Genomic DNA, 27,570 nt, shown 5'->3' on the forward strand with positions numbered 1-27,570 from the left:
TGTTAGCAAATTAATTGGCCTCTTGTAGTTCTTGTACCAGATTCTTGGACTATGATTGTGGGAATTCAACCACAATGGCATATAAGTTAATAATTTGCTTTCAGTAGGGCAAAGTCAATAAGTAGGCAGGGTCAGATCATGAGTTAGAGGTTTGTGTGGAAGAGGATGAATTCAGTTTGGGATACAGCCAGTGTAAGGGGACCATCCAATTGTATCATGATCAATAGCAAGTTGAATTTAGGGAGATCTGGGCTGGAGATGTAAGTTACAGAGTCATCATACATTTTGGCAAAGGAAGCTATGGGCATGAATCAAGGCCCCTGGGATGAGGGTGTAGTGCAAGGGAAGAGAACCTAGAATCTAGAAACCAAAGAATATTTAAGGGAGGCCAAGAAGATATTTGTTTTGTGTCTTATGATCTGATGGTATGGACAGACCATCCGTACCATTTGACTCCGCATACAAATAAACATAAAGTTGAGCAAGTGGAGAAACATTATTAAATAAAAATAACAGGTCACAAAAGTCTCTGGGTACCTAAGGGCAAGAATATAACTGTGCCTTATAAGGTACTAGATCCAGGAATAAGAAGCCGTCAGGACACCTGAGACTCTGCCTTCTCACTCCTGCCTCTGCTCCTACCTGCACGTCTTCCTTACTCTTTTACACACAAACTTTATTTGTTCCACTGAACGCATGAAAAAAAAACGTTTACACCACAAATTCTGGGTTTTCTGTGTCATCCATCCAAGAAGGCAGTGCAACATGGAAGTAGAATTTAAGTCCTTATCCTGAGTTTTGGAAATGGGTATTGATTGTTTCAAGTCCAAATCCTGTGCATCTTCACTGACTGCCCCAGCACTACCAGTCAGACTGCACTGATGTGCCAGAGCCATCTAGTCACTTATGCTGAGAGCGTTGAGCTCTCCCCTCCCCTTGGCTGCCCCAGGCAGGCAGGCAGACTAGCCATATGCCAAGAATTCTGACTCCACTGATTACTTTCAGACTTAAAAGAAACACCACACTGGAGGGTGTGGAATTAGGTATACTACAAAGCTGTCAAAGTACCTAGCTGGTGCACCCCAGAAATATAGGGGATTTTGATTTCCAAGAAGGAAAATTTAACTGAATCTCAGACCTCCCTCCCTTCCACGGAGTATTTAGTCAAGGTTTTTCCTGCATCCTGACGTCAGAAACGCTGTATGCCGAGGGACGCAACTGCTGAGCAACGCGCCTCTCTTTGGACATAGGAGGCAATGCAGGGAGGGCTCACTCCCTGTCTGTCCTGCCTCATCTCTCTCTCCTCACCTGAGCTGCCCTGGGTTTGCACCTCCCAAGTAGAGCATTAGCATATCAATCCTTGCTTCAGGCTCCATTTTCTAGGGAACTCAGACTAGGAGAGGCTGCTAAGTTTAAATGGCCTCCAGGACCCCCTCCAACTCGATGTTCATGGGGAAAGTAGGCCAAGTACTCCCAACATATCTGCTAGAGTCCCATCCATGTGATTGTGTGGCTCAGAGGACACAGGAAGCTTGTTTCCTGAGGAGAAAGAATCACTGCCATCAGGTCAGACACCCCAAAAGATATCTGATAGAAATTAAGTGTAGTCATCAAAGATTATTCTGTAAGTTATTACTCCTTCCCTGTGGCTCTGATAACTGCAAATTCTTCCCTTTTACATTTTTGCCTCTTCCAGCACTTGAATGGATCTGATCCAATGAAGTGTAATAAATATGGTATATTGATAACTGTGAGAAAAATCATTTTACTGGGAAATTTATTATAACTAATAATTTTTGTAGATTGAGGTAGACGTGATATATATATTTTTCTTATATATATGATATTTATGATACATGTTATACATGTAAATATAAAACTAGGATATTTCTCTAGAAAATTTAAGGATGTAATTATTTTCAATGTACATATCATAGCTCTGAGGTATAATTACATGCTCATCAAAATTATTTCCTTGAAAAGCATATCTTTTGGATTTCCAGGAAACATACAATCACTGATTCAGTTCAATTCACTGAAGTAAGGTAGGGAAGATACTGTCACACTTTACCCTCGCTACCACAGAGGAAGGCTGCAGCAAGCAATGAGAAGGTGGGTTAGGGCTTGACCGTCAATCTTTGTGTGACCTGTGGGATTGCTGTTTAGATCTTTTAAGGCACCTCAAATCTCTGCTCTTCCATTGCTTCTTATAAGCCTAAGAGACATCTAAGCATAGTTAGGAGTAAAGATAACCACAGCAAGATAGAAAACAATATAGAAAAACATGAAACCCTTCAAAATTAGATCTTTCAACCACTGAGAAAAAATAAATAAATCACTAACTTTTCTTCACATCCCACCTCACTATCAGAAGGCACTATTTATCTTTCTTTGCTTCCCTTTAATGCATTCAGCAAACTGTATGAAGCATACATTATGTAGAGCACCATAGAAGGGCTATAAATACTAAAAAAATTATATGTCCCTGCCCTTGGCAATAATCATTTCACAATCTGGGAGGGAAAGCACTTTGTTTAAATAATTTGTTATGTTCTCAATTCATGATGTTTAAAATGCTATATTTTACTGTAGTTTTTATTCCCTTACGCTTAGCAATTCTTACACGAGCCAAGTTAGAAAGTTAGAATTCCAGGGGAGGGGCTATTGCAAAAACTTAATCATTGTGTTTAAGTTCCCAGTAAAATTCAAACAATACCTACAATCTAGCTATCCCTGTTGAAAATTTAAATCAGGGAAAATTGGAAAAACAGCTAAGTTTTCCATTGACTAGAGGAAAGACAGTGTAGAGTCTTATGTAAATCATATCAGATTGCAGATTCAGAAGAATCTAGGAGACCATCAGAAAGAAGAGACTGAATCTTTTCAGCCCTAACCCAAGGCCCAGATCTTTTGTTTTTGTTTTAGATGAGTAAAGAGAGTTTAGAAAAGAAAACTAACTCTGATTAGTTTAAGCAGCTATTTAGGTCTCTGAATTGAAGCAAAGTAGTGTAGTTGAAGGAATATGGGCTTTGCAGTCAGTCGCATTGGATTTGAATCTATTTTTGTCACTCCTTCCTGTGTAAATATTGGCAATTTACTTAACCTCTTGGTATCTGTTTTTCTTCATCCTTTAAAAGGGCGATAATATTTATGATAAGATTTTCATAAGAAATCATATACCTCACTTAGTATATGACTCATATAGGGCACCTGGCATATGGAAAACAAAAGTGAGGACAAAGACTTATTGGCAGCAGAATGATCTGAAGACTGAAGCATTAAAACCACCAGTAGACATCAGTAAGAGATCCCAGTCCCAGAACTTTCTCAGATAAGTTCTAATGAACTAACAAGACCTTTAAAACAATGCTAACCACATGAAAGATTTAAATTTTTTATGAATAACTCAAGATAACAGTGTTATACTGATCCTCTTTATTAATCAGACTCTTCAAGATGAAAGCTTTTCAGCCAAAACAAACACAACCTTCACATAACAGCTACTTTCCCTAATTACAGGCAAGGTTCTCTAAGCGAAATTATCTGGTTCTAAAACCAGACTTGGTTTTAGAACCAAGAAGGCTTGGGAAAACACAAATGACTAGGTGCATCCCCAAAGTTCTAATTCAGTGGGTCTGGAATCTTTTGAAACAAATTCCCAAATGATGTTGACATACCTGGTCTGGGGACCACACTTTGAGAACTATTGTATGAGGCAATTTTCTCTTAGATGCTTTCAAATTCAAGGCTATAAAGTATTATAAAATAAATGGGAACATATTTACGTACATAAAATTTAAATCATGTAAGGACATACATGTATTATTTAGGGTAACCAACTTTCTCCTTTATCTCCTCACTGAAAACCACAATTCAACTGAGACATCTTCAGAAGTAGGACCCTTCCAGATGTAGGATCACATCAAGGCTCCAAGTTACATAGTTCTTTAAATGCTTTCATTAACTAAATCTTACCTATCAACCCTCTGTTGCTGGTTGAAATGTGTCCTCCAGAAAAGATATATTGAAGTCCTAACCCCCAGTACTTGTGAATGGTACTGGATTTTAAGTAGAGTCTTTGCAGATGTAATTAGTTAAGATGAGGTCATACGGGAGTATAGTGGACCCTAATTCAACATGACTGGTGTTCTTATAAGAGGAGGAGAAGACAGACACAGAGGAAGAATGCAATGTGGAAATGGAGGCAGGGATTGGAATGCTGCAAGCCAAGGGATGTCCAGGATGCCAGCCACCATCATAAGCTAAGAGAGAAGTATAGAACAGATTCATCCTCAGAGCCCTCAGAAGGCACCAGCACTCCTGACACCTTGATCTCATGCTTCCAGCCTCTATAGCTGTGAGAGAATAAATTTCTGTTGTTTTAAGCCTCCCAGTTTGTGGTACTTTGTTATGGCCGCTCTAGGAACCCAATACACCTTCCTTACCAAGTACCTACAAGACTCTCAGCCTACCTCTCAAATTTGCTTCAAATCACAACACTGTTAGTGTATTTTTCCCACACTCATTTTATTTTCTCACCCTTAGGAGGGCTGCATTAAAGGAAGAAAGGAAGAAGAGGGTGGGGCAAGTGGGACCATCTCACTACAATCACTAGAATTCAAGAAAGCTGTACCACTAAGGACATGATCTTCTGACCATTTCTCTCTGGCTCTACATCAGGTTACTCAAGTTTTGGGCACTGTTGTAATTGTCCTTCACCTTTAGCTTCAACATCCTGGCTCAATTATTTATTTCTGGCTCTGATCCTTGGCTTTCCTCCTGGTTTTCTTGCCCCTTGCTCTTGGTTTTGATACTGCTGCAATGTCCTGCAGCTGGACCTGGTGAAACTTTCCACTTGCCCTCCATTTTTGGCTCTTACCACTTGGATTTATCTATTTCCTCCCTGTTTATGCCTGAGTCCACCCACAGCAATTTAACAATCTCCTCACCTAAGAGGTCCACTCAACCTTGTTTTTCTATAAATAAACTTCTCTTTATTAACCTCTTTTCATTAAATGTATCTGCACCGTGAAGACACAAGATCTTTTATATCCTTCTTAACTACGTTGCTTCCTTCTCCAAGTCCCTGGACTTTTGGGGCCCTGATGGAATCCTACTGCTTCAGGTCTACTGCCATTTTCAGGCTGTTTTTCCACTGCCTCCACTCAGTAATCTCCCCTACTTTCTCCTTTTCCTCTTCCTTGTCCTATCTGTCTTCTGTCTTCAGGACACCATTCCACATTCATCACTGTCTTTAAATCTGTTTCACCCTGTTCTTCCTTTAGTTCTTTCTTGACATGGTGATTCTCAATGCTGGCCACACATTAGACTCACCTGAGGAGCTTTAGAAAACTGATTCTCCAACAGCTGTACCCTCAAGAGATTCTAACTTATTTGGAGAGGGCCCAAGCATTATATTTCTTAAAATCTCTTCCCAGGTAATTCAACTTTTCATCCACTGTTGATAACCACTGGCTCAGCAGTTTCAACATCTATGATCAAGACCTTCCTCACTTCCTAGCCTCACAGTTCCTCAGTTCCAATTCTAAGTATTGTCATTTATTTTCACCTTCACTCAGACATGCCTTACAACTTATCATAACTTGAAATAACTCTACCATCTACCAGTGTAATCTCAAACTCTGACATTGAATTAATTGCAACCTTTTTCTCACCTTCTCCACTTCCAGTAAATAAGCTCTAAATTCTTATTGTGACCCTATATTCCTTCTTGACTTTTTCCAATTCATCATACCTGATGACTTTATTTACAGGTCTACACAACCAGAAATGTGGTCAGTAATTTCAATAATGCTACCATCTATTAGGAAGGAATGCTTTTTCTGTATTCATCACTTTTCCACAGAGGGGAAGGAACTTCTGCTTCCTAAGAGGAAAGTGTTAGAAAAATGATTGAAGCCTCTTCTCCAGAGCCTTCATAGATGCACCCCCCAAGGAAGATATGATTGATAAGCATCTGACTGGTAAGGCTGGAGAAAGAACCTGTGCCTCTATGGCTCAGTCTTTTTATCTGTCTATTGAGTTGAGGATACACGATTGTTTCTTCTCTACGGGGCAATAAGGTCAGTTTTTCTCAGCTCCACCAATAACTACGTGGATAAGTTCAATACAGTGGAGGGAATACTTAGGTATTGGTTTCTTATCTGCATTCTTTATTTCAGCTAAAACAGTAACAAATCTTATGTTCCAATCCCTATGTATCAACAGATGAAACTAATTAACCTCCCTTCATTCTTTTTGTTGAGTATCTGAATTGGGAACCATAAAATAGGATTTCTGTCCCCCAAGCCACTCTTGTTGTGCACATTGTTAGAGAAATGCACAAAGTCATACTTCTGGCACCCACAGTGATTCTTTACTTCTAAACACAACTTGACCCTCACTTTTGTATCATTTTGTTACTATTTCTCGTATATGCTTACTGTTTAGCTCCTTTCTCATAGCAATTCCTACCTTCCCTGTTCTAAAGCTCTAATACTAAATACATCCCCTCCCAAATTTTCAGTGGATAAACTCAGCTCCTACGGTTTTGAGGAGGCCATACGACATTTACAGTCTTCACTTTTCTCATCTTTACTTTAAAATTTATCTCTATCTGTCTTCTCTTCCTTTGTGCTTTCTCTCTCAGGATTAACCATTCTTTTTCCCTTAGTAATCCTTCACAACCTTCTCAGTCACTCCCCTCTCTGAGACCTCATTTCATAACGTTCTTCCAGTTGTTTCCATGTTTAACTTCTCCCTCTCTGCAAAATAATTTCTCTCTGCCTGCCAACACAGACACAACAAACAAGGCAATAAACTGAAAACAAAATCCTCAATCCTATTACTCCTTGAAATGACTTTTTTTTTCTCTCTTTGGCACATGATTCTTGAAAGAATCACCTAGATTTGCAGACTTAACGCTTTTTTTTTCACACTTCACAGCATTTTAAAATTCTACTTAAGTCAATGGCACTGCCTCATTTATAATTCATCAATAAAATAAATATCAAGTTTTTCTCTTTAGTTCTCACATTGTCTCTCTCCTCTCTTTCCCATTTCCTAATCCATCCCTGAACTAGACTTCAGCTCCTGACGGTATATAGTAATGTAAAGTTGTTGCCACTCCCCCACTTCACATTCATATTTATAATTATTCACTTGGACCTAAACTCAATGGGTCTTTACCCCAATTTCTCAGCTTACTCTTTATACCCCATTTCAGTAGATGACAACTTTATTTCCTCATGACTCAGGCTCAAAGTGTCAGTGTCATTCCATACATTCATTTATTAATTTTTCCATTATTCATTGTGTACCTGCTTCTTGCCAAGGAGTGCATTTATGTCCTGGGTTCACAAAGGAGAATAAAACAATATCTCTCTTCAGTGATCTTATACTATAATTGGAGAAGCAGACTGACAAACTATGTGATAAATGCTGTTCTAAAGGTACAACTAAAGGACCTTCGGAACACAGAGAAAAGAGCGATTCATGCCGAGTGGGGGAGTTGACAAAATGCTTCACGTGAGGGAAATACTTCAGTTGAGTCTTTTATAAGAATTGAGCATTTAAAAAGTAGAGAAGACATTTCTGGGAGGTTACTAGAAGAGCATTTATAAGGTCAGGAATGCAATAAAGCAATACAAAATTTGGTTTGACTGAAGTAAAGAATTAAAATATGAAAGAATAAGGTAAAGGGGAATGAGTCTAAAGAGTTACTGTGACGGTCTCCATATGTTAGTCTTCTGAAACTAAACATATTTGTTTTTAAGACATTCATGTCCAGGCTACTGATCTCTGACTCCAGACTCTACTATAAAATGCGACTTGCCGACATCTTCAAAGAGAACAATCTTCATCACATTATTGCCCTCTCTTCAGACACTAACCTCAGCTAAGAAGGCTCCCCCTCAGAGGTCTGAGTTTAAACTCTTCTTCTAAATATTTAAGATTTAATAATGCAAACCTCTTCCCTTTGGTCTCTCAGCCCTAGGGATTATAGCGGCTTCCTACTGTTACTACCTCTAGGATACTTTAGGGTTCTCTTTTAACACTTTCAGCTACCTGGTTAGCAAATGTATTCTTATAACGTTTTCCCTCTTAAATTCTCTTTTGGAATAAATGACATGGTTTCTAACTCTTGACTCCACCTTGATATAATAAGGGTATATCTCATGTTATGGGGTTTTTATAATCACAATTAGGAAAAAATAATCACATACATATATACACACACACATATATATACATATACATGTGTGTGTGTATCCCCTCAGAAACCTTGAAAAAAGGACTTCTTTTCCACAGGAAAAAAGAAATCTTTATTAAAAATAACAGTAAACCCTTAAGTAGGCAATAAAATAAATAATAATGTGAAACAATATTCTGAATTTTGGAAACTTGAATTGCAGAGTACGATGGTGAGAAGAATTAAATAGCAAAAAGAGAAGTGTGGAAATTTAAAATCTATTTGCCGTGAGATGTGATTTTTCCCCTCCCATTCGCTTATCAGGAGCTAGTGGTATTGACTCTGAACTTTAATAGTTGTGTTTCCCCCTGCCTTATACTATATATCCTTTGCATTGTTTCCTATAACTATGTTTCCTGTAAATGCCTGACAGTGTTTTTCACATGAATTACATGAGGCTGGTGGTCTTACATATAGAGGTTTGTTTTGTTAATACAGAAGAACTTAGATATCTTCTCAAGAAAGAGGCAGTTCTACAGGCAACTTTGGTTCATTTGATAGTGCCTGCTCTACCCAGTCTCTATATTCTACTTAATCACTATGTTGGACATATTGTGACTGAAGGCTCAGTTTCATCAAAAGAAGTTCCCAGAATGTTTGCTTTCATGAAATGGAATTAATTAAATATAATCTAAAGGAAGGTAGTTGGAAATATATATAATAACAACTTAGTTTTCATGCTACTGGGAACTTTTTTTAAAACCTTCCTTTCTAAATGGTACCCAGAACCCCTTGAGAAAGCTGTTCCTCCTTCTGTAAAAAATAAATAAATAAATAGATCTTGTGGTTCAGCAATTTAGCCTAGAACAGAGAAATCAAAAATACTGTGTGCTAAAAAAATTCACAGCATAAATTTTATAGAGGCAAGGCAAACTAACATTAATAAATGAAGCTAATTAGGCTTGATTTGCATATTTAACTCATCTTAATTACACATGCATTCAGCAAACATTTAAAAAGCTGCAATCAATCTTTCACAGACATGGTTAGTTATTTATATGGAATAACAAAAACCAGGAACCTCGTTAATGATTATTCTGTTTCCAATTTATATGTCAGTGGGATTATGTCAGTAATAATAATAGAGTGTATTTTCTTTAACAATTCATAAACCTATAAAGTTAAAATGCTTTGATTTTACAAAGTTATTTTTAAAAAGATTTGCAGAAAATGTCAATGTTATACAAATTTTTCTATTATATTATTTGACCCTTTTCAATTAAAAAAGGATCTTTATAAAATTCTTTGACATTAATATTTAAACTTGATGACTAAGGTAGTAGCTATAATAGAAACAAGCTACATCTCGCTGGTAGTGAGTAGGAGAATAGCTTTCTCAAGCTGGTTTCAACTTTAATTTTGCTCACCCTTGGACACAGTTTGCTTTCTCTTATTTACTAGTACTTTTCATTGGTCACATAATTTGAAATTAAAAACACATAGGACACAATTGCACAATATAATCCTGTTTAACTTCAGTAAGTTTTATTTAGAGAATTTTTCCTTAAAAATTTAAAACTATTTTACTATAAGCAATTACTTTCTAGAAATATACACAGGAATAATATTAGGAGGAGACAGTGCCTCTGTACTGCAGGGCTGAGGGGTGGCTAAGTGCAAGGGGTGCTGTGGGCAAGAAACATCAGTGCACAAAATTTTATTCTGTGAAATGGTCAAATGGGTGTGAAATTCAATTATTAGGGCTTCATTTCCTATAGTTCCTCTCCATGAGGACTGTTTTATAAAATCAAGAGTCCTGAGAGGTTAACCCTTTTGCCTTAATTGCCTTGAAAACGCAGAGGTCATGTGAAGAAAAGAAAGTTGATGAAGAGCAAACGTACTAAACTTAATAACTTTCCTAGGAATGGCCTTATTATGTGTGTGTGTTTGTGTGTGTGTGTGTGTGTGTGTGTGTACACTAACTCAAAAACTACTTATTAAATACCTCTCATGAGGCAGCAGGTCTCTGCAGTTATAAATATGAAGCAGTGAAGATAATAGATGTCATCCTGCTATCACAAAATTTATAATCTGCATACTGTTACTATGCGATAATTAACATTTACTGAGCACTTACTGTGTCCAGGCAGCAGTCTAAGCACTTTACATGAATTAGCTTAAACCTCACCATCATGTAGATACTCTTATTATTCCTATTTTACAGATGAGAAAACTGAGTCTCAGTGTTCCAAAGACATAATAAGCAGCAAAGTCTCCATTCACATTCAAGCAGTGTTACACCAGATCCTGTGCTCTTAACCACTGCATTATATGCATGCATAATATTCATCTGTTTAGCTATATGCCCAAATATGACATAAAAATACAACTTTTCATTTTGAGATTGCATATTGTCTCAAAGTATATTTACATAATTATGTAAATTCTATATACAATACAATAAATACTGTAAAATAATGTCACAGTTTAACTCTTGCAACCAGCTAATGCCACAATGGCTATTGCACTCCTAAGATATTTTATGCATAGTGGTATTAAGATATCTCCAGCCCTTTGTCATGGGCTGAATTATGTCTCCTCAAATTCCTGTTGAAGACCTAGCCCCCAGTACCTTGGAATCTGACTGTATTTGGAAATAGGGTCTTTAAAGGGGCAATTAAGGGTAAATGAGTTCATTGGGATGGACCCTAATCAATTTGACTAGTGTCCTTATAAGAAGAGGAGATTAGAACACAGATCCATACAGATAGATGGCTATCTATCTTTACATGGAAGACCATGTAAAGACACAGGGAGAAGAGAGCCTTATACAGCGAAGAAGAGGCCTCTGAATGAAACCAGCCCTGCCAACACCTTGATCTTGTGACTTCTAGGCTTCAAAAGAATGATAAAATAATTTTTTGTTGTTTAAGCCACCAAGTCTGTGGTACTTTGTTATGGCAGCCCCAAACTACCACACCCTTAAACCTCTCTGTGGTGTCAAAGGAGGAGACCACCACTCAGTATATAAAACAAACAAACAAAACTGAATGTGTCATACACATGAGTGAGGAAGATTATACTCATCAGAGCTATATCCATTGAGCAAACCCAGTTGCTGATCTCATATCCAGTTTTTGTAAAGAGTTTACTTTGGGTTGTGTTGGTTATAGAGGCAAAAGTAGGTTAGGTGAGTCTTAGAAGGTAGTTGTGTTGGTTATTGAAGCTCGTTTTTTGTGTTACACAGGAGGAAAAAGGTTAATATCAGCCTTAGGAACAAGTTCACTGTAGTGAATCTGGCCAAATGGCTGGTTGGCTTTCAAATCATGAGTCTGATGTGGTTTGGCTTTTCTAGGAGTGTTTACTGAAGTTAGTTGTCATTGATTAATTAGATAGGTTTAAAGCCAGTTCTGGTTGTTTACTTGTAATCAGGACTATGGAACAGTTACTAATTGATTGGACAAGTTTAAAACTAGTCTGGTGTTTGTTAACATGGCTATAGAACAATGAGTCCTTCCTGGGAGAGTGGCAATTTCTTTTATTCTCAGTGATCAACAAAAATTGAAAAGTAGAACAAAAATAGAAAATAAGACTACCAATTAATCTATGAATGGCAATATCTCTTACTTGTGTAGGCACTATACGAATCACTTAACACAAATTTTTCCAACTGTAAATAAGAATTTAAATAAGAATTTTAAATATTACCCATTTCATATGGTAGAGATTGAGTTAAGATATGTAAAGTACTTAACATAGTATTTAGACAAATGAGAAATATTACCAATAACTTTCTAATAAGCTGAGTTCTAAATCCTGCAATTTCACTCCAGTATCACAATCTTTACCACCAAAATATACTACCTTTCATAATAATATACACATATAGTATGATTTCATTTTATGTGTAACTGAGGTAGATAACATGGCACAGAAGCGTGAACATATGTGCACAGGCTACTCCATATAATATACAAAGGACACTATTATAGTGGTCACATCTAGGGATGACCTGAGATAGGAGACTAAATTTTCATTGGAGTATCTTCTGTAACATTTGATTTTTTTCAACCATATTCCTATGTTTCTTTTCTCTAATAAAATATAGTTAATAAAAAATTGTGTGAATGTTTTTACTAAGAAGGGCATGAAGGAACTTTCTGGAAATGTTCTATATCCTAATCTGAATGGCAGCTACACAGAAACATGCATAGATAAAAATTGAACTAAGCCTCTAAAATTTGTGCATAATTTGTTATATGTTACTAAAGGCACTTTAACACATCAAAAAGAGCTTTTAAAAGTTAGCCTTGTTTAAAAACAAAAACAAAAAAAACGAACAAGATCTGAGTTGGGAAGGCCCATTTTATATTTTCAAGTTTGTTAATTTTTTTTTCAAAAGAATATTTAATCCATTGGTTAAATAAATAAGTCATTATAATGAGAAGGGAAGTTTGTGAACCTCAGTCCTTTAATGATTTTAGTGATGGTATGTTTGGTTGCTTATTTTATGATTACTTGTGATTTTATATTTTATGATTATTTCATTATTTTATATTAGGCCTAATTTTTTAAGAGTTTTTAAACTTTTGAGTATTAGGCTTCTGTAAGTATTATTTTAGTATTTTTTTCAACTTTTCATATGGCACTATTGATAATAGAAAAGCTTTTAATAATTAAAGAGGTAAGATTAATCTTCTTCCATAGGGTTTACATCAGTCAGGTTATGCTAGGTTGTGTTATGGCAACACAGTCTCCGAATCACAGCAACATTTATATCTTGCTCATGGTCTGTGTCCTCCGTGAGTTGGAAGGGAGAGCTCTCCTCATCATACTCACCTGGGATCCAGGATCATCTCGCAGCCACCTTGAATGGTACTGGTTTCTGCCATAGGAAAAATATATCCAAGGAGGGTGTTGTACCTCTAATTGAATGCTAGAAAGATGTGGTTGGAGAGAGCATGAGAAAGGCACTACATGTCATTTCCACTCACAACTCTTGGGCCAGAACTCTTTACATGGCTCCACACAGCCATGGGGGGGGGGCAGGAGGTACATATCTACCAGGAAGGAAGAACACTGGAAAAAAACTAGCAAATGGCACTAAAAGGTTGCCTCCGTCTTCTCACTTCAATTTCTTGCACATAAAATGTTAGATTACTTTGTAACAAAACAGAGGTACTGTCTTGGCTCTGGCATTCTTTGCTTCTGCCATCATGGATTAGTGCTTCTGTTTTCTCATCTCCAAAAATGGGAATTACAATACGACCCATCTCATTGAGTTGTTCTGAGAATTAAATGTGATAATGAAAGTAAAGCACTTAGCACAACACTTTAAGTACATAATAAGCACTCAGTAAATGTAAAGCTGCCTTTTTTACCTGGAGTCATCAGTTATCTCCATGTAGTTGTTTAAAACATTAAGACACAATGGCATAGTCAGTGGCTAAATATGCTACTGGGTTAGAACCAAGTTATGGCAAAGGAATGGAAGGAATAAGACACTGCACATTTAATGTCATGACTGATCAAGATAAAAAATGAATGTTGGAAAGAAGATCAAGCTATTTACCAAAACATAAGCATATCTTGTGAGTGTAGATTTTTTCCAGTTTTCAGTTGTGATCTTCATGTAACTGGTTACTTTTTCATTCAACAACTGTTTATGAAATCTACCAGAGCTGTCTTGGGCTTTGGGGGTGATAGAGTGGTGGACAAGACAAACAACTTGTTCTTATGGGACTTAATTGTAGTGGGTGGAAAACTAACAATAAACAGGGAAACAAGTAATTTTATTACTTTATTATTGTTATTAATTTCATTAAGTAATTTTAGTTAATGAAGAGTGATACAAAAGAAACAAAGCAGGATGACCTATTTGTTGGGTACCGACATCTGCTGAAACAGTTAAGCGCTGGAGTCTTACAGGCTTAATACAGTAGAAGCTTAGTTCTCATTCATAAACTGTCCAGTCAGCAGGTCCTGACCAGTGGCTTTTCTCCTTGTGGTGGTTCAGAAACCCAGACTCCTTCCATCTGCGCTGTGCCATATTCTAGAAGCTCCTCTGCCTTCAGCCTGCAAACAGACAAAAATAAAGAGCTTAGAGGATTGTGTGGGATATTTTACAGGCCAGGCCTATGTTGGACTTATTTCACAATTGCCCACGTTTCACTGGGCAGAACTCAGTCACATGGCCGCACCTGACCTCAAGTCTGGCTGAGTGCCCAAGGGGAAAAGGAAAGCAGTTTCACAGAAATTTATTCTACTGTAATGAGAAGATAAAAGGGGAGGGGGAGAATATTTGATATCAGACATCACTGGAAAGGTTCTATTGGAGTTGAAAGCAGAATGGGAAGAAGGACAAGGGCATGTGTATAGCTTCCTGGAAACATCCAAGGTAGAGAAAATAGGATGTACAAAGGCAGGAACACGCTAGGCCTGTTAGAACAGAAAGGCCAGTGTGACAGTGTTATGCTTTGGTGTCTATAGTTATTTATTTATTCTGACAGGAAACAGGAGGTTTCTGGATCAGAGCTCATGCCATTTATTTGCTCACAGAGCAGCTCATGTTGATTTTCCACCCCCCAGTTCCCCATGGGAAGAAACAGTGAGAACCAGGTGTACCCTGTAGGAACAGTGGGGTTACGTACCATGGAAAGGAACCACCACATTATGAAACCCCGTGCCCCTCCACTACTGCAGTAGAAAGAGAAAGAGAAACCTTTGTTCTGAAATGTAAGCAAATCCACTATAGGAGGAGAAGGGGAAGGACTTTAGACTTCCCAACACTGTAATGTAAACAAGTGCCTCAAGGAGAGATACCCCTAAATCTCTCCGGAAGTCTCCATCTTCAGGGTTGCTATTCAAGCATATTTTGACATCCAAGTGCAGTACTCTGCTCAGAAAGCCCTGACCTTATCAAAACATGAAAAGAATCATGGAGCATAATGTGTGAGAAGGGAGAATGGTAAAGGATGAGGTCAGATAGGCAGACAGAAGCCAGATAATACAGAGCCTTTGGAACTAAGAGTTTAAAATTTATTCTACATGCAATGGTAATTGGATGGCTGTAAGCAGCAGAATGGCATAATCTGATTCAGGTTTTATTGATTACTTCAGTGTCTGAGAGAGAAATGGATGGGGAGTAGGGTGAGGTAGGAGCAGGGAGATGAGTAAGGATGCTTCTGCTGTTCTCTTGCTCCATGTGATGATGTCCTGCACCAGAGTGGTGACAGTGGAGGAGAGCAGAGGTGGGAAGCTTAAGGGCATATGTTGAGGAAGGAACTGATATAAGGGGTGGGGTGGATGTAGGGAAAGAAAGAGAGTTATTCTAATTCTCAGGGTTTTTTTAAATTTTTATTTAATATTGGAGCATAGTTGATTAACAATGTTGTGTTAGATTCAGGTGTACAGCAAAGTGATTCAGTTATACTATACAGGTATCTATTCTTTTTCAAATTATTTTCCCACTTAGGTTATCACAGAATATTGAGCAGCGTTCCCTGGGCTATACAGTAGGTCCTTGTTGGTTATCAATTCTCAGGTTTTTGACTGCCTAGGTTTTTTGTTTGAGCAACTAGTGATGCCATTTACTTAAAGGGAAAGATTTGGCAAGGGTCAAGAGAGGCAGTTGGGAAGTAGTAAATCAAAAAGTCTGCTTTTGCATATCATGTCTAACATGCTGTATCAGACAGGTCACAAGCAGGAAACAGATGATACATGGAGTACACTTAAGTTGAATGGTTACAGAAATGTGAACAGGGTTAAGGGACCAAACACAGCACCCAAACACTAACAACAGTAGAAAGCTATTACTACCACTAGGTCTGAAGGGGCTGGGGGAGAAGAACATTACTGAACAGTGTGAGCTGTAGCCATTGGAGAGGACCTGCACAACATAAGCAGTGGAATTAGGTAGAGGGCAGAGCCAATAAGAAAATCACAGCTGAACAGGAAGGGAGCTGAAGTGGTCATTTATCCATCTTTTACGTAGTTCCACTCTTCCATATCCTGCTGATGGTTTTCTCTTACTGAATCCAACCAGAAGGAGGAGAACCTGAGAGCCCACAGTGATGTAGTTAGTAGAGATCAGGGCACAGAGCAGGGAAGGGCCAAATGGGGAATGAATCTGAGAGACAAATAGAAAAAACAACACTGATGCTGATAAGACTCCTTCGTGAGGTCTTTAAGGAGGCAGATAGATAGCTAAGGGAGAGATATTGATTTGGACATCATCACTATTTCAGTGGCCTATCTAGCGTGTACTAAAAGCTAATATTTGTAAGTTCTTACTTTGTGATAGGCACTGTTCCAACATTTCACATGCATTATCTCATTTAATTCTCAAAACAGACCTATAGTTTAAATATCATTATCGCATTGGACATGGGTAATAGCGTTTAACCTATAGATTTGTTTTGAGAATTACTTGAGGCAACTGAAGCACAGTGAAGTGAAGCAACCTGTTTAAGTTCACATAGCTATTTGGTAGCAGAGCCAAGAATTAAGTTCCAGATGTTTTTATCCCCAGAGCCAATAATGGAAACCATTATTGCATACAGCTTCTCTGAGAGAATCAAATACTGGAGCAGTGACACGTTAGGTCACATGATTTTTTTTTTTTTTTTTTTTGGTAAGACTCTTCCCTTTTTTTTTTTTCATTTTTTCCACTTCTTTGAAAGAAAACAATTCTGACAAGAATTCATCAAAGAAGATATTCTGAAATTTAATGCCCTGGTGTGGGTATTGCTTTTGATTAAGGCTGTTTGAAGACTAGAATATTAGTAACCCACATATTCCCTATACCACAAAAAAAGAGTAGATTCACTTTTATCTTGGAAACAAAGCTGGATAGAAAAGCTTTTTTAACTTTCCTTAATTCATGAAACATTTATCTTCGAGTCAGGTTTTGTTATAACAGCACAAATGTGGTCCATCAGCATTTCCATTATAACCCCATATTTCCAGGGCTTTTTCATGAGTGCCTTAGAGATTCTACTTTGAATTAAAACTTGGCATTCAGGATTTGAATCAGAAAACTCCATTTTCCTTACTAATTAATCAAATAGTTTAGAGGTTCTCAGTTTAGAAGAGGACCAAACATAAAACTTTTATTAATGCAAAGAGTATTTTAAGACAAATTTACTAACAAATATTTTAAAATATTAACACTCACTATACAACTATAATATCATATAACTATTTATATTAGTTCTCAAAAAAATTAACCATAAACGCTCCTAAGATAATATATGAAAGATAACCATAACATCTTATACTTTGCCTTTTTGGCTTTGTAAGTAATTTATCTCTACTTTGCGAATTTGGGTGATTCGAAGTCCTCAGCATAATTGGTTTAATGTTATTAAAAGTATCAAGATACTGAACCAGAAGAGCCTAAGTAGGGGGAATCCTGAGAGGGTGCCAAAGTATTTCAACATATTTTTATGAATTTTAAATTCATGTGGGGAAATTTTGCATTCTATACAAAGGGATTAACAGCATGCATTAATTCTGTAAATAGATATTTGAAATATAATGTGCTGAATGCAATGGCAGTAATGAGGATTAAATAAGTTTAGTTACAAAGCCTTTCCACTTAGTTCCAAGCTATTCCATGAATGTTCTGCAACAATGAGGGGGCATGATGATGACCCTGTATCTTTAATATTTCATTCTGCAGTCTTTTCTGTAATCTCTCCTCCAGCCTTAAATGGTTTAGGACTAAGTAAGCACAAGGTAGTGAATGAAAGTAGATGAAGCCTTTTGTGTAAACCTGCTCTCCTGACTGACTTCTCTCCAGCCACACTGGCCTCCTTGCTATTCCAGAAACACACCAGGCAAACTCCCACATTGGGATTTGTTCTAGCTTTTCTTCTTCCTGGAATGCTTTTACTCCAGATGTCTGCTTGCCTAACTCCCTTACTGCCTCAGTCTTGTTTCAAACCCTGCTTTCATCACTCCACTTGATAATTGGATTTGCCCTTAGCCCTTCAATCCCAGGACTCATGACACCCCTTACCCTACCTGACTTTTCTTCTTTCCACAATATTTACTATCTTCTAACACATTTTGTACCTTTTTAAAATATTTCTTATCTTCTAACACACTTTGTACCTTTGTACTTTCCCTCTCCCCCTGGAATGTAAGGTCAGTGAAGACAGGGTTCTTTGTTTTATTCACTGACATATTCTAAGCACCTAGAATTGTGCTGAACATATATTAATTGCTCAAAGATATCTGTTAAATGAATAATATACTGTCGAATGAAATCTGAATTTCTGCCCATAACAAGAATCTACAAACAATATTCCAGGTATAACTTTCTCTGTTCCCTGGTTCTTCTATGGAATTTGAGTTATTTCCCTAAGATAGGTAAGAATGCTCTTTGAGCATCAGTGTCAAAATGAAAGGTCCCACATTTAAATCCTTTTTGTAATGTGTTATGGGCCCATTTTTCTTAAAATTGTTTAAATTAAAACTTGGAAATTTTGTGGTTAAATTGAATTTTAATTTTAGCTATTGTTTGGAAAAGATGACCTGAATGGGTAGATGCAAAGTATGGTTTTCACAAAACAAATGCTTATTTTGTGTTAAAAATACTACTGGGCACATTTGTAACACTTTTTTATACTTGTAATGATATTAATACCAAACTGTGAAAGTTTATGAATTAAAATGTGATCTTGTGATTAAAAAGGAGAAAGAACCCCACACCCTCAGCAGTGGTGAAAATGTGCTGAAAACAAGGGCTTTCTATAAGCGCTTCACTACTTGGCACCATGGCTTGAAAACTATGTTGATTGCAGAATAGAGTCAGTTACTGAGAGTTCACCACCGGCTCAGTGGTATAAAAGTGAGGACCCTGGAATTTCAGTGTAGATACTAATGCTGTTGGCACATGCACCAGCACAGCCCTGTCTGATGCTGAATGGTAGCTGACAGCAAAAGCTAGCCTTTTCTCCCATGAGTATGTATTAGTTTTATTTATGGACTTAAACATTACTTTGAAACAAATAAGATCTGTTATCTTTCCTCTTCTTTTCACATATTAAATTGAATTTATTTGATTTATATTTCTGCTTTGTTTTCTTAGGGTAAATGTGAGCAGTCCCTCTATGGTCACATGCATTCCATCAATGATGCCACCTTCACTCCTAGGGTGAGTTCAGTTCTCCCAATAAATTATTTTACTGCTTCATATATACAAATTCATTTTAATGAAACAAAGTTCCAGAGAAAAATGGCACATTAACAGGGCGAGAGAACAAATTTGAGAATTAATTATAGCAGTTAAAAAAAATATATATGTAGTATAGGGTTACAGAAGTTTAAAACACGCACACTATACAGTGGTAGAAACAAGGAGGAAATCTCCTATTGTACTTAACTCCACTTAAACACATTTTTAAAAAGCTTTTTGTCTAATGTGGGCTTCAAGAAAGTAAGTGGGATATGAACTTATAAATTTTAAAGTAAAATCATAAAATAATAAAAATGCTCGAAAGGAAACCTATAAAAAATGTTAAAGAAATAGGGCCTTTCTTCAGGTTAGAATAGACCAACCTTGATTTGACAGTTCTTCAGTTCCTCATGGACAGGTTTCACATATGTCTTTATGTAAACTGATGACATAGCATAAATATTTATCTGCAGTTTGAGATATGTAGATATCAGGATGATTTCACCAGTGATGAAGATTGTTAAACATGGCTTTGAGTTTCTGTGCCACTTGGGTTGTCTCTAAAAGAGTTCAGATAGTAATCATGGAAGGATGATTTAAGTTTGTTCCTTCTCAGATGAAAGCAATTTGACTAGATAGATGACCTCTCAAGTCCCTTCAAACTCTATGATTTAATTATAGCTAACATTTTAATTTGGCTCTAAGTTCCCAGGGGAGTGTAAATCTTAATTCCATACTCCTCTTTCTTTTCCAATTAGCTAAAAAAGAAATCTGATAGATCACCTACATCTAACTTCAAAATGACAGCTTAGTCAAAACTCCATTACTATCATGCTGTTATTATTCTTTCAGAGAGAGAAAAATATTTACTAAAAACCATTCCTACTAAAGGAATGTTGTTTACCTCAACTGAAATTGTGCTGGTGTCGTCAGCCCTGGAATGTTCATGATTGGCTCAACTAAAATTAAATTCTAACAAATTTGTCTTAGTAAGGAATTTCCATTTGATTGACTCTATTGAGCCAATATATTATAGATTAGTTCTAAATACCAAGTAAAATTTTATTTCTAGCAGAGTATAGAACCACTTAAGCACTGTGGACCCACATGATAGGATATTTATGCTAAAAAATCTATTAAGTGGCTTAGAGCTTCACATACCCTAGGAAAATTAAATAGAAGCTAAAATGAAGTGAACTAATATTTTGTAAGTCAGGCATTTATTTTGGTAATCAATATCATAGCTGAAAAAGCACACCATTTAACATCCTAAATAGTAAAATTAATAAATATGGAAATAGCCAAATTAGACTTAGTCAGTAATCAAGGGACACATACATTAATTATGTATATTTCAAAAGCAGGATAATGAATGAGGTCTAGGTGTCCAATATCAAAGTGGCTAATCCATTTTTGCTTACACATTTTGTTCATACCAAAGGGACTATTACAACCCTATTCCAAATCAATATCCCAAAGCCTCATTGAATTTTTCCATTAATTTATCTCTTCTTCACTGGAAATAGTTAATAAACTATTAAGGAAGTGATGTTTTGTTATGATGAATGACACTCTTAAGTAAAATTTTCCATCACTCACGTCAACTGTTTTGAACACTGTCGTATTTCACATACCCGGTAGGGAATGTCAAGAGGGAGGAGGCAGCAGTAACTGAAAGACTTCCAGGATGTCTCAAGCATATGGCATCGTGACACAGTTCACATTCAAACCTCAGGCAAAGTTGTGGTCATAAATGCGTCATGCGGTACATACATGGCAGGCAGAGATTTGAATTATTTACTGTTAGCTCTGCTAATTGTCTGATGCCTTAGGGATATGCATTCAAGTTACATTACCAGTTAAAAATGCGTTCAGCTGTTTACATAAACACAATTTTAGGAAAAGTCTACAATTTTAGGTTTGTAAGCAGAAATAAAAAATGTAAAACTCAGTGTTATCCAGCTAGCAACCAAGAATCACGGAAACAAATATACAATATACAGTATATATATATGGTTCTGTAAAGCTGTATAAATTGTATTTTATTTCTATGTTATAATATTAGAGCTCTGATGTCTTCACCTCTGACCGATTTTTCTGTTGGAGATAGACATTTATTTAAAACCTCTTTTTAAAGTAATCTGTTAATGAAACACTTTAAGGACCTATGAAAGCTTTTTATGAGGTCAATTTTGTAAAGCAAAACCAAAATATTTTTAAAAAGTTGACAGTAATTGCTGGAATAATATTAATAGACACATACAATTCAATGTAAGTAAAAGATTGTTTTAAATTATGTAAAAATACATAGCAAGAAAATGAGCAGGGTATTCCTATCAGAGGGAGTCTCCCCGGCCTTCAGTTTTCCAGGAAATTGACCCATAGTCTGACTAGTGTAGGGATTCCATCAAGCCTTCTAGAAACTCTTTCTGGTCCTCTTCTAGAGTGATGTTACGGTGGAGTGGGTGTCCTTATCTCTCTGTGGACATTCCCAGCTGTTCTGAGAGACACATAGTCAGGATGATTATGCTGTGCCTGCCTGGTAAGGCCAGGTGAACACTATAAATCAACTCGATTAGAATACCAGTGCATTTTTCCTTGGGAATATTTACCTCCATTTCACACATTCAAGCTGGGAATTTGGTCTCAATTCATTGGTCATTAAACGAAATTAAAAGGCTGTGTAGCATCAAAGAAACTACTAGTAGTTCTAGAGGTTTAACCAGCTCATAAAAGGAAACTTCAGACCTACCTCGAGTACTATTCTCACTTCTTTTAATTGACGTGTTGTTTTATTCAAATACTGTTATATTGATTATTTTAATGTAGAGGTGTATATCTTTATTGTAACTAATTATATAAAATACGGATATTTTGATTTTGAAGTGAATGATATAATATATAGCCTTAATAGAAGACTAGTCAAATTCTAACTTGTTTCCCACCTGTATAATTCCATGGAAACTGTAACTGCCGTGAATATGGTGAAAGAGAGTGAAGTCTATCAGTTTTATCTTTACAGTGGTTGCGAGTTTTAAGCAAATAAGAGGGAAAGGGGTTTAATAGTAATTTGTAGTAAAGTAGATACCCCCTCTGTTGGCCTTGAGTCATGTGGAGGGCAAGAGAAATAATTTCCTGTTTTAGAGAACTTGAAGAAGAGTGTAACTATGAGAAGTAATTCAGGCCAAGAAGGTGAAGGAAGTGTTTGGAACAGAGAGTGGCATTACAGGGGAATTGGTTGATCATGTATATGGATCATTAGAGGATGGAGTAGAAGGGTGTGTGAGAGAGAGGAAGGGTAATGGGATAAGATTAAGGGACAAACACAGCTCTTTGAAGATGAGAGTCTATGTAATAAGGGAAAACATGATGGCCTGGGCACCTATCAATAACAGAAATAAGTATAACAATCACATTCTGCATGTCAAAATGGCCATAGAATCAAAATGACTGTATCAAAATGAAAAATCAAAAACCAAATACTCATAAAATATGATAGTATAGAAAAAAGATTAAGTCCACTCTGCATTTCCTATCCCTAGGTATCTTACCCTGAGCTTCCTATCCACAGGTATCAGAGGTTATGGGTTCAACTTGTCTGATAAAGAGTTGCCCCAGGAAGTGTGGGCTAAGTCAGCTTTAGTTCCAAAGTCATTGAGGGCTGATTGGACTTTCAGAATGAAGTCATGGATCATGGATCAAATGAGATATTTTAAAATCAAAATGTGCCATAACCCCACTGAAATCCTAAGGTAGATTCACTGCTGTGCTTCACTACTGGAAGCTCCCAGTCACTCTCCCTCATTCTTTGAAGGCTGGAGTTCCCGAATCACTGTCTTTCCCTACACATATGGCTCATGCAGCACTCTGATCACTTTCTTGTTGACCACTTTTCCTCCAACACTTCTTTATCCTCAGTTGCATACTCCCGAAGTCAAACGGCGAGCACTTTGTCATTAACTGTAAATGAATCACTTCCAAAATCTCAATTTCAAGCATTGCTTTTCTAAAGATACCTGTCTTCCAGCTCTAAGTAAAGCCAGTACAATATTTCCACTTCATTGAGAGCTCTAATCAGCTAAAATCTTACTCAGCATCTTATCACCTTTCTGCCTTTACTTATCATTTTATCCCAGCCTGGGTTCCTCAGTTGTCATTCTGGTAATTCCACCACAAAGGACTTTGGTTCAATTTGACCTCATTTTTTTTTTAATGCTTAACTGGCAAATCTACATTCTTTGGCCTATACTGGGACAGACTAAAAAACACTGGAGGAAACTATACAAACAAACTGTTTTTTTTCTTTAAATTAACTTTAAATTTCCCTTTCCTTGTTTCATTATGTATTATTTCAGTTCAGACGTATGTATATCTATATCTGTATATCCATAATTTCTTTGACTTTTGAGTGGTGGTATTATTCCTGCATTATATCTTATTCCTCCATGTTGCCCAGAAGTCTCCCATATCATTTTCTCCTCAACCATTCAAATATGAACTCCAAGTCAACAACTCCCCTGAAACTCTCTGATTTCCATATTGTTTCATCTAATGACCATTTCTCCATTATGATTAAACTTTACTTTTCATAGTTACTTTTAAAACCTTCTATTTGAATCCTGAGAAGTAAAATCTCCGTGGTCACTGCTTTTTAAACTACTGTTCTGGATCCTTCTCTACTACCTGACTCCCAAATACTAAACTGTATCAAGACTCAATCTTAAATTTTATTCTGTAGCAGGTTCTCTTCTTGCATCATCTCACTCAAACCTGTGGCTTTTAATTTCATCTGCATATGATGATTTCTAGGTAAATCCCACTCTGTACTTCAGACTCTCTGTTAGCTATTTTGCATCTCAGCCTAAATATCTATATCTCATTTTAATATGCTAAAAATGAAACTATTGCTTTCCCTTTCTCCTAACTGGTTCCTTTCCCCATCTTTTCATTAGTCATTGTGACCCTGTTAATCCCAATGCAGAAGCAGAAGGATCAGTCATGGTTCACAACTGTCGTGGGACTTTCTGTCTGTTCACTTATTTATTTGTTTGTTTGTTTGTTTGTTTATTGTGGTACGCGGGCCTCTCACTGTTGTGGCCTCTCCCGTTGTGGAACACAGGCTCCGGACGCTCAGGCTCAGCGGCCATGGCTCACGGGCCCAGCCGCTCCGCGGCATGTGGGATCTTCCTGGACCGGGGCACCCGTGTCCCCTGCATCGGCAGGCGGACTCTCAACCACTGCGCCACCAGGGAAGCCCTGTCTGTTCACGTTTTAAAAAAAAATCTCTCGGGGACTTCCCTGGTGGTCCAGAGGTTGGGACTTTGCCTTCCAATGCAGGGGGTGAGGGTTCGATCCCTGGTCGGGAAGCTAAGATCCCACATGCCTTGAGGCCAACAAACCAAAACACAAAACAGAAGCAATGTTGTAACAAATTCAATAAAGATTTTAAAAAAATAAATAAATAAAAATAAAAAAAATAAAAAAAAATAAAAAAATCTCTCTACACTGGAAAGCAGTAAAAAAGAATGAGAAAAAGGACATTTTAAATCTTGTTTGGCTCAATACCTCCAGCATCTAGTATAGCTTATTTTGCATACTTAATATTAAAAAATGTGATGAATAAATGCAGAGTTTTAGACAAATGAAAGTACACGGATTTCATTACAGCATTGTATCATTGAATCTTATTTATTTCAACTTTACTGGCTTTCAAAGTCCTGTGGATATTGAACTGCAAGACACAAACTCATTTATTGATAATTCTCACAATAGATTAGTTGCTCCTTAGAAAGCTTCTATAAATGATAGTGTTCCATAACTTTGGAGCCCTGGAAAATTACCCAATTGCAGTTATACTTATCTCCTAGTACATTTTGGATCCTGGCTTTGCCATTCACAGGATGTATAATCTTTTTTTTTTTCATTAATTTTTTTCCAAACTGATGCAAAATATTTATTCCAAGTTAGTTATTTTATGCAGTAGTTTTCCCCCTCAACAGACTTGTGATAACCACATCTTTTAAATCTGTAAATCATGTTATCAAAATAATCTTAATCTTTGATATCTCAGAAAAATGTATATTTTGCAATCCACCATGAATATCAAGGCTGCAAGAATAACACATTTCCTATATCCAAATATTTTACAGCTGTACCCAGAAAGAAAAAAAAAAAGGGAAAAAAACATATATGCTGGGTTAAGGGCTAACATTACCCTAGCAGCCAGAAATAAAATAAAGTATCCAAATTATTAGCATTACTTTAATACAGTTATAACTTCAGTAGTCATTTTGTCATTGACAATGATTGCTTGAGCACAGGGCTGAGTGCCCCAAGGGCTGGTAGTAGAAGCTGCTGCTGCAGACCAGTGCCTCTTCCTCTCTGCCCTGCCAGCTCCCACCTGTGCATCGCCCCATATATACCATCTGTATGTGTGTGTATAGTTGCTTTATAATGTTGTTAGTTTCTGGTGTACAGCAAAGTGGATCATCTATATGTCTATATATATCCCCTCTTTTTTGGATTTCCTTCCCCTTTAGGTCACCACAGAGCACTGAGTAGAGTTCCCTGTGCTCTAGTTTCACATTAGCTATCTATTTTATACATAGTGGTGAATCATCCCACTCCCCCTGCCCTGGTGTCCATACGTCCATTCTCTATGTCTGGGTCTCTGTTTCTGCTTTGCAAATAAGTTCATCTGTATCATTTTTCTAGATCCACATATAAGCAATATTATACAATATTTGTTTTTCTCTTTCTGACTTACTTCACTCTGTATGACCGTCTCTAGGTCCATCCACATCTCTGCAATTTGCACAATTTCATTCCATTTTATGGCTGAGAAGATATATAATCTTGAGTAAATCATTTAGTTCTTTTGTAAAAATAAATGATATAAAGAACAGTGAATCTTAGATAATACATATAATGTGTTTAACATAGTACCTGGCAAATCGAAAATGCTATTACTATCACTTCTACTCCTACCACGCCTACTATTACTATCATTATTATTATTACTACTACTACTACCATTATTCTTGGAGCTAATATTTCTTTCTATCCATTTGTGTTCAAATAAGTAGACATAAATAAAAGAACAACCACACACAAATATATGACTTTCTTCTATCCTATAATTTAATTTTATTTAATATAATATAAATGTTATAAACATAAAACTGAAGTATATATTTCACACTTTAACAAAAATAAGAAAATGAAATTCTAAAACTATTCTAAATAAGAAATTATGGAATTGTATTAAACTTGAGCTAAATTCCACTAAAAAAAAAATGAACATAAACCTCCATAGGAGTATTTTGTCTGTTTCATATCATAGTATACCATTTAATAATTAGGCAGTTAAGAGTTTTAAATTTGATCTGGAATAGATTAATTGCTTTTCCCAAGTTACTAGTATACAGATATAAATGCATTAATTATCTTTTTTAAAAATCATGGAAAAGTAAATACTGCAATTGCCTACCTAAAAAGTTATCCTCACTCCATTTTAGCAAAGGAAGCTCAATTTCTGATATTCTGAATTTTGTTTATTTTTAACCAATCTCAAACAGAAAGTGCTTAATATCCATCTTTGGCCATTTTATATAAAGAGATACAAATAACATTTAGGTGATGCAGCCATTGATCTTCTGAAGGACAAATGATGTCAGGCAGTACTTACACACACAAAAAAAATAATTTTGTTTACTTATTCAGCAATACAACTTGATGTCAACTACCATTTAGCTGGGCCAATAATATTGATATCTAATGTCAGTTCTTATTCATTACTGTACCTAGATGATGCTAAGTCACAACTTTTAGATGTATGGTGAAAAACACTAAAGCAGGTTCTATCTGGGGAAATTGGAGACAACAGCAGAATAGAAAATTAAAGCATGTGGAACATGACATTTTCATTTTATATAATATTTGAATTATTTCAATAATTCCTACATATTAAAAATTAACTTCATATCTTTTAAACTAATGCCATAGTATATATTCTTAAACTAAATCTTTTAGAAAGTAACCTTCTTGCCCTAATATTTTGTGAAGAAAAAATAATTTTTGATAGAAAAATGTGACACAAACAAAAGTGAAGGCAAAAAAGTTTGTGTAAGCAGATATTCAAAGATTAATTAGAGAATATTTTTAAGTGTAATAAATTGATAGAGGTTCTTAAGTTCTA

At 36.4% G+C, this 27,570-nt stretch overlaps 1 long non-coding RNA gene across 1 annotated transcript in view; it reads left to right on the forward strand.

Moving 5' to 3' along the window:
- LOC308622136 overlaps positions 1-27,570 on the forward strand; it is a 338,899-nt gene that overhangs the window by 64,165 nt on the left and 247,164 nt on the right. The window contains exon 2 of the long non-coding RNA XR_014016570.1: positions 19,287-19,352. This is a non-coding gene — a long non-coding RNA (uncharacterized lncRNA). The remainder of the gene's footprint in view (positions 1-19,286; positions 19,353-27,570) is intronic.

The sequence above is a fragment of the Mesoplodon bidens genome, assembly GCF_964165515.1.
Source record: "Mesoplodon bidens genome assembly, chromosome: 8".
In the NCBI taxonomy this organism is placed as follows: Eukaryota; Metazoa; Chordata; class Mammalia; order Artiodactyla; family Ziphiidae; genus Mesoplodon; species Mesoplodon bidens.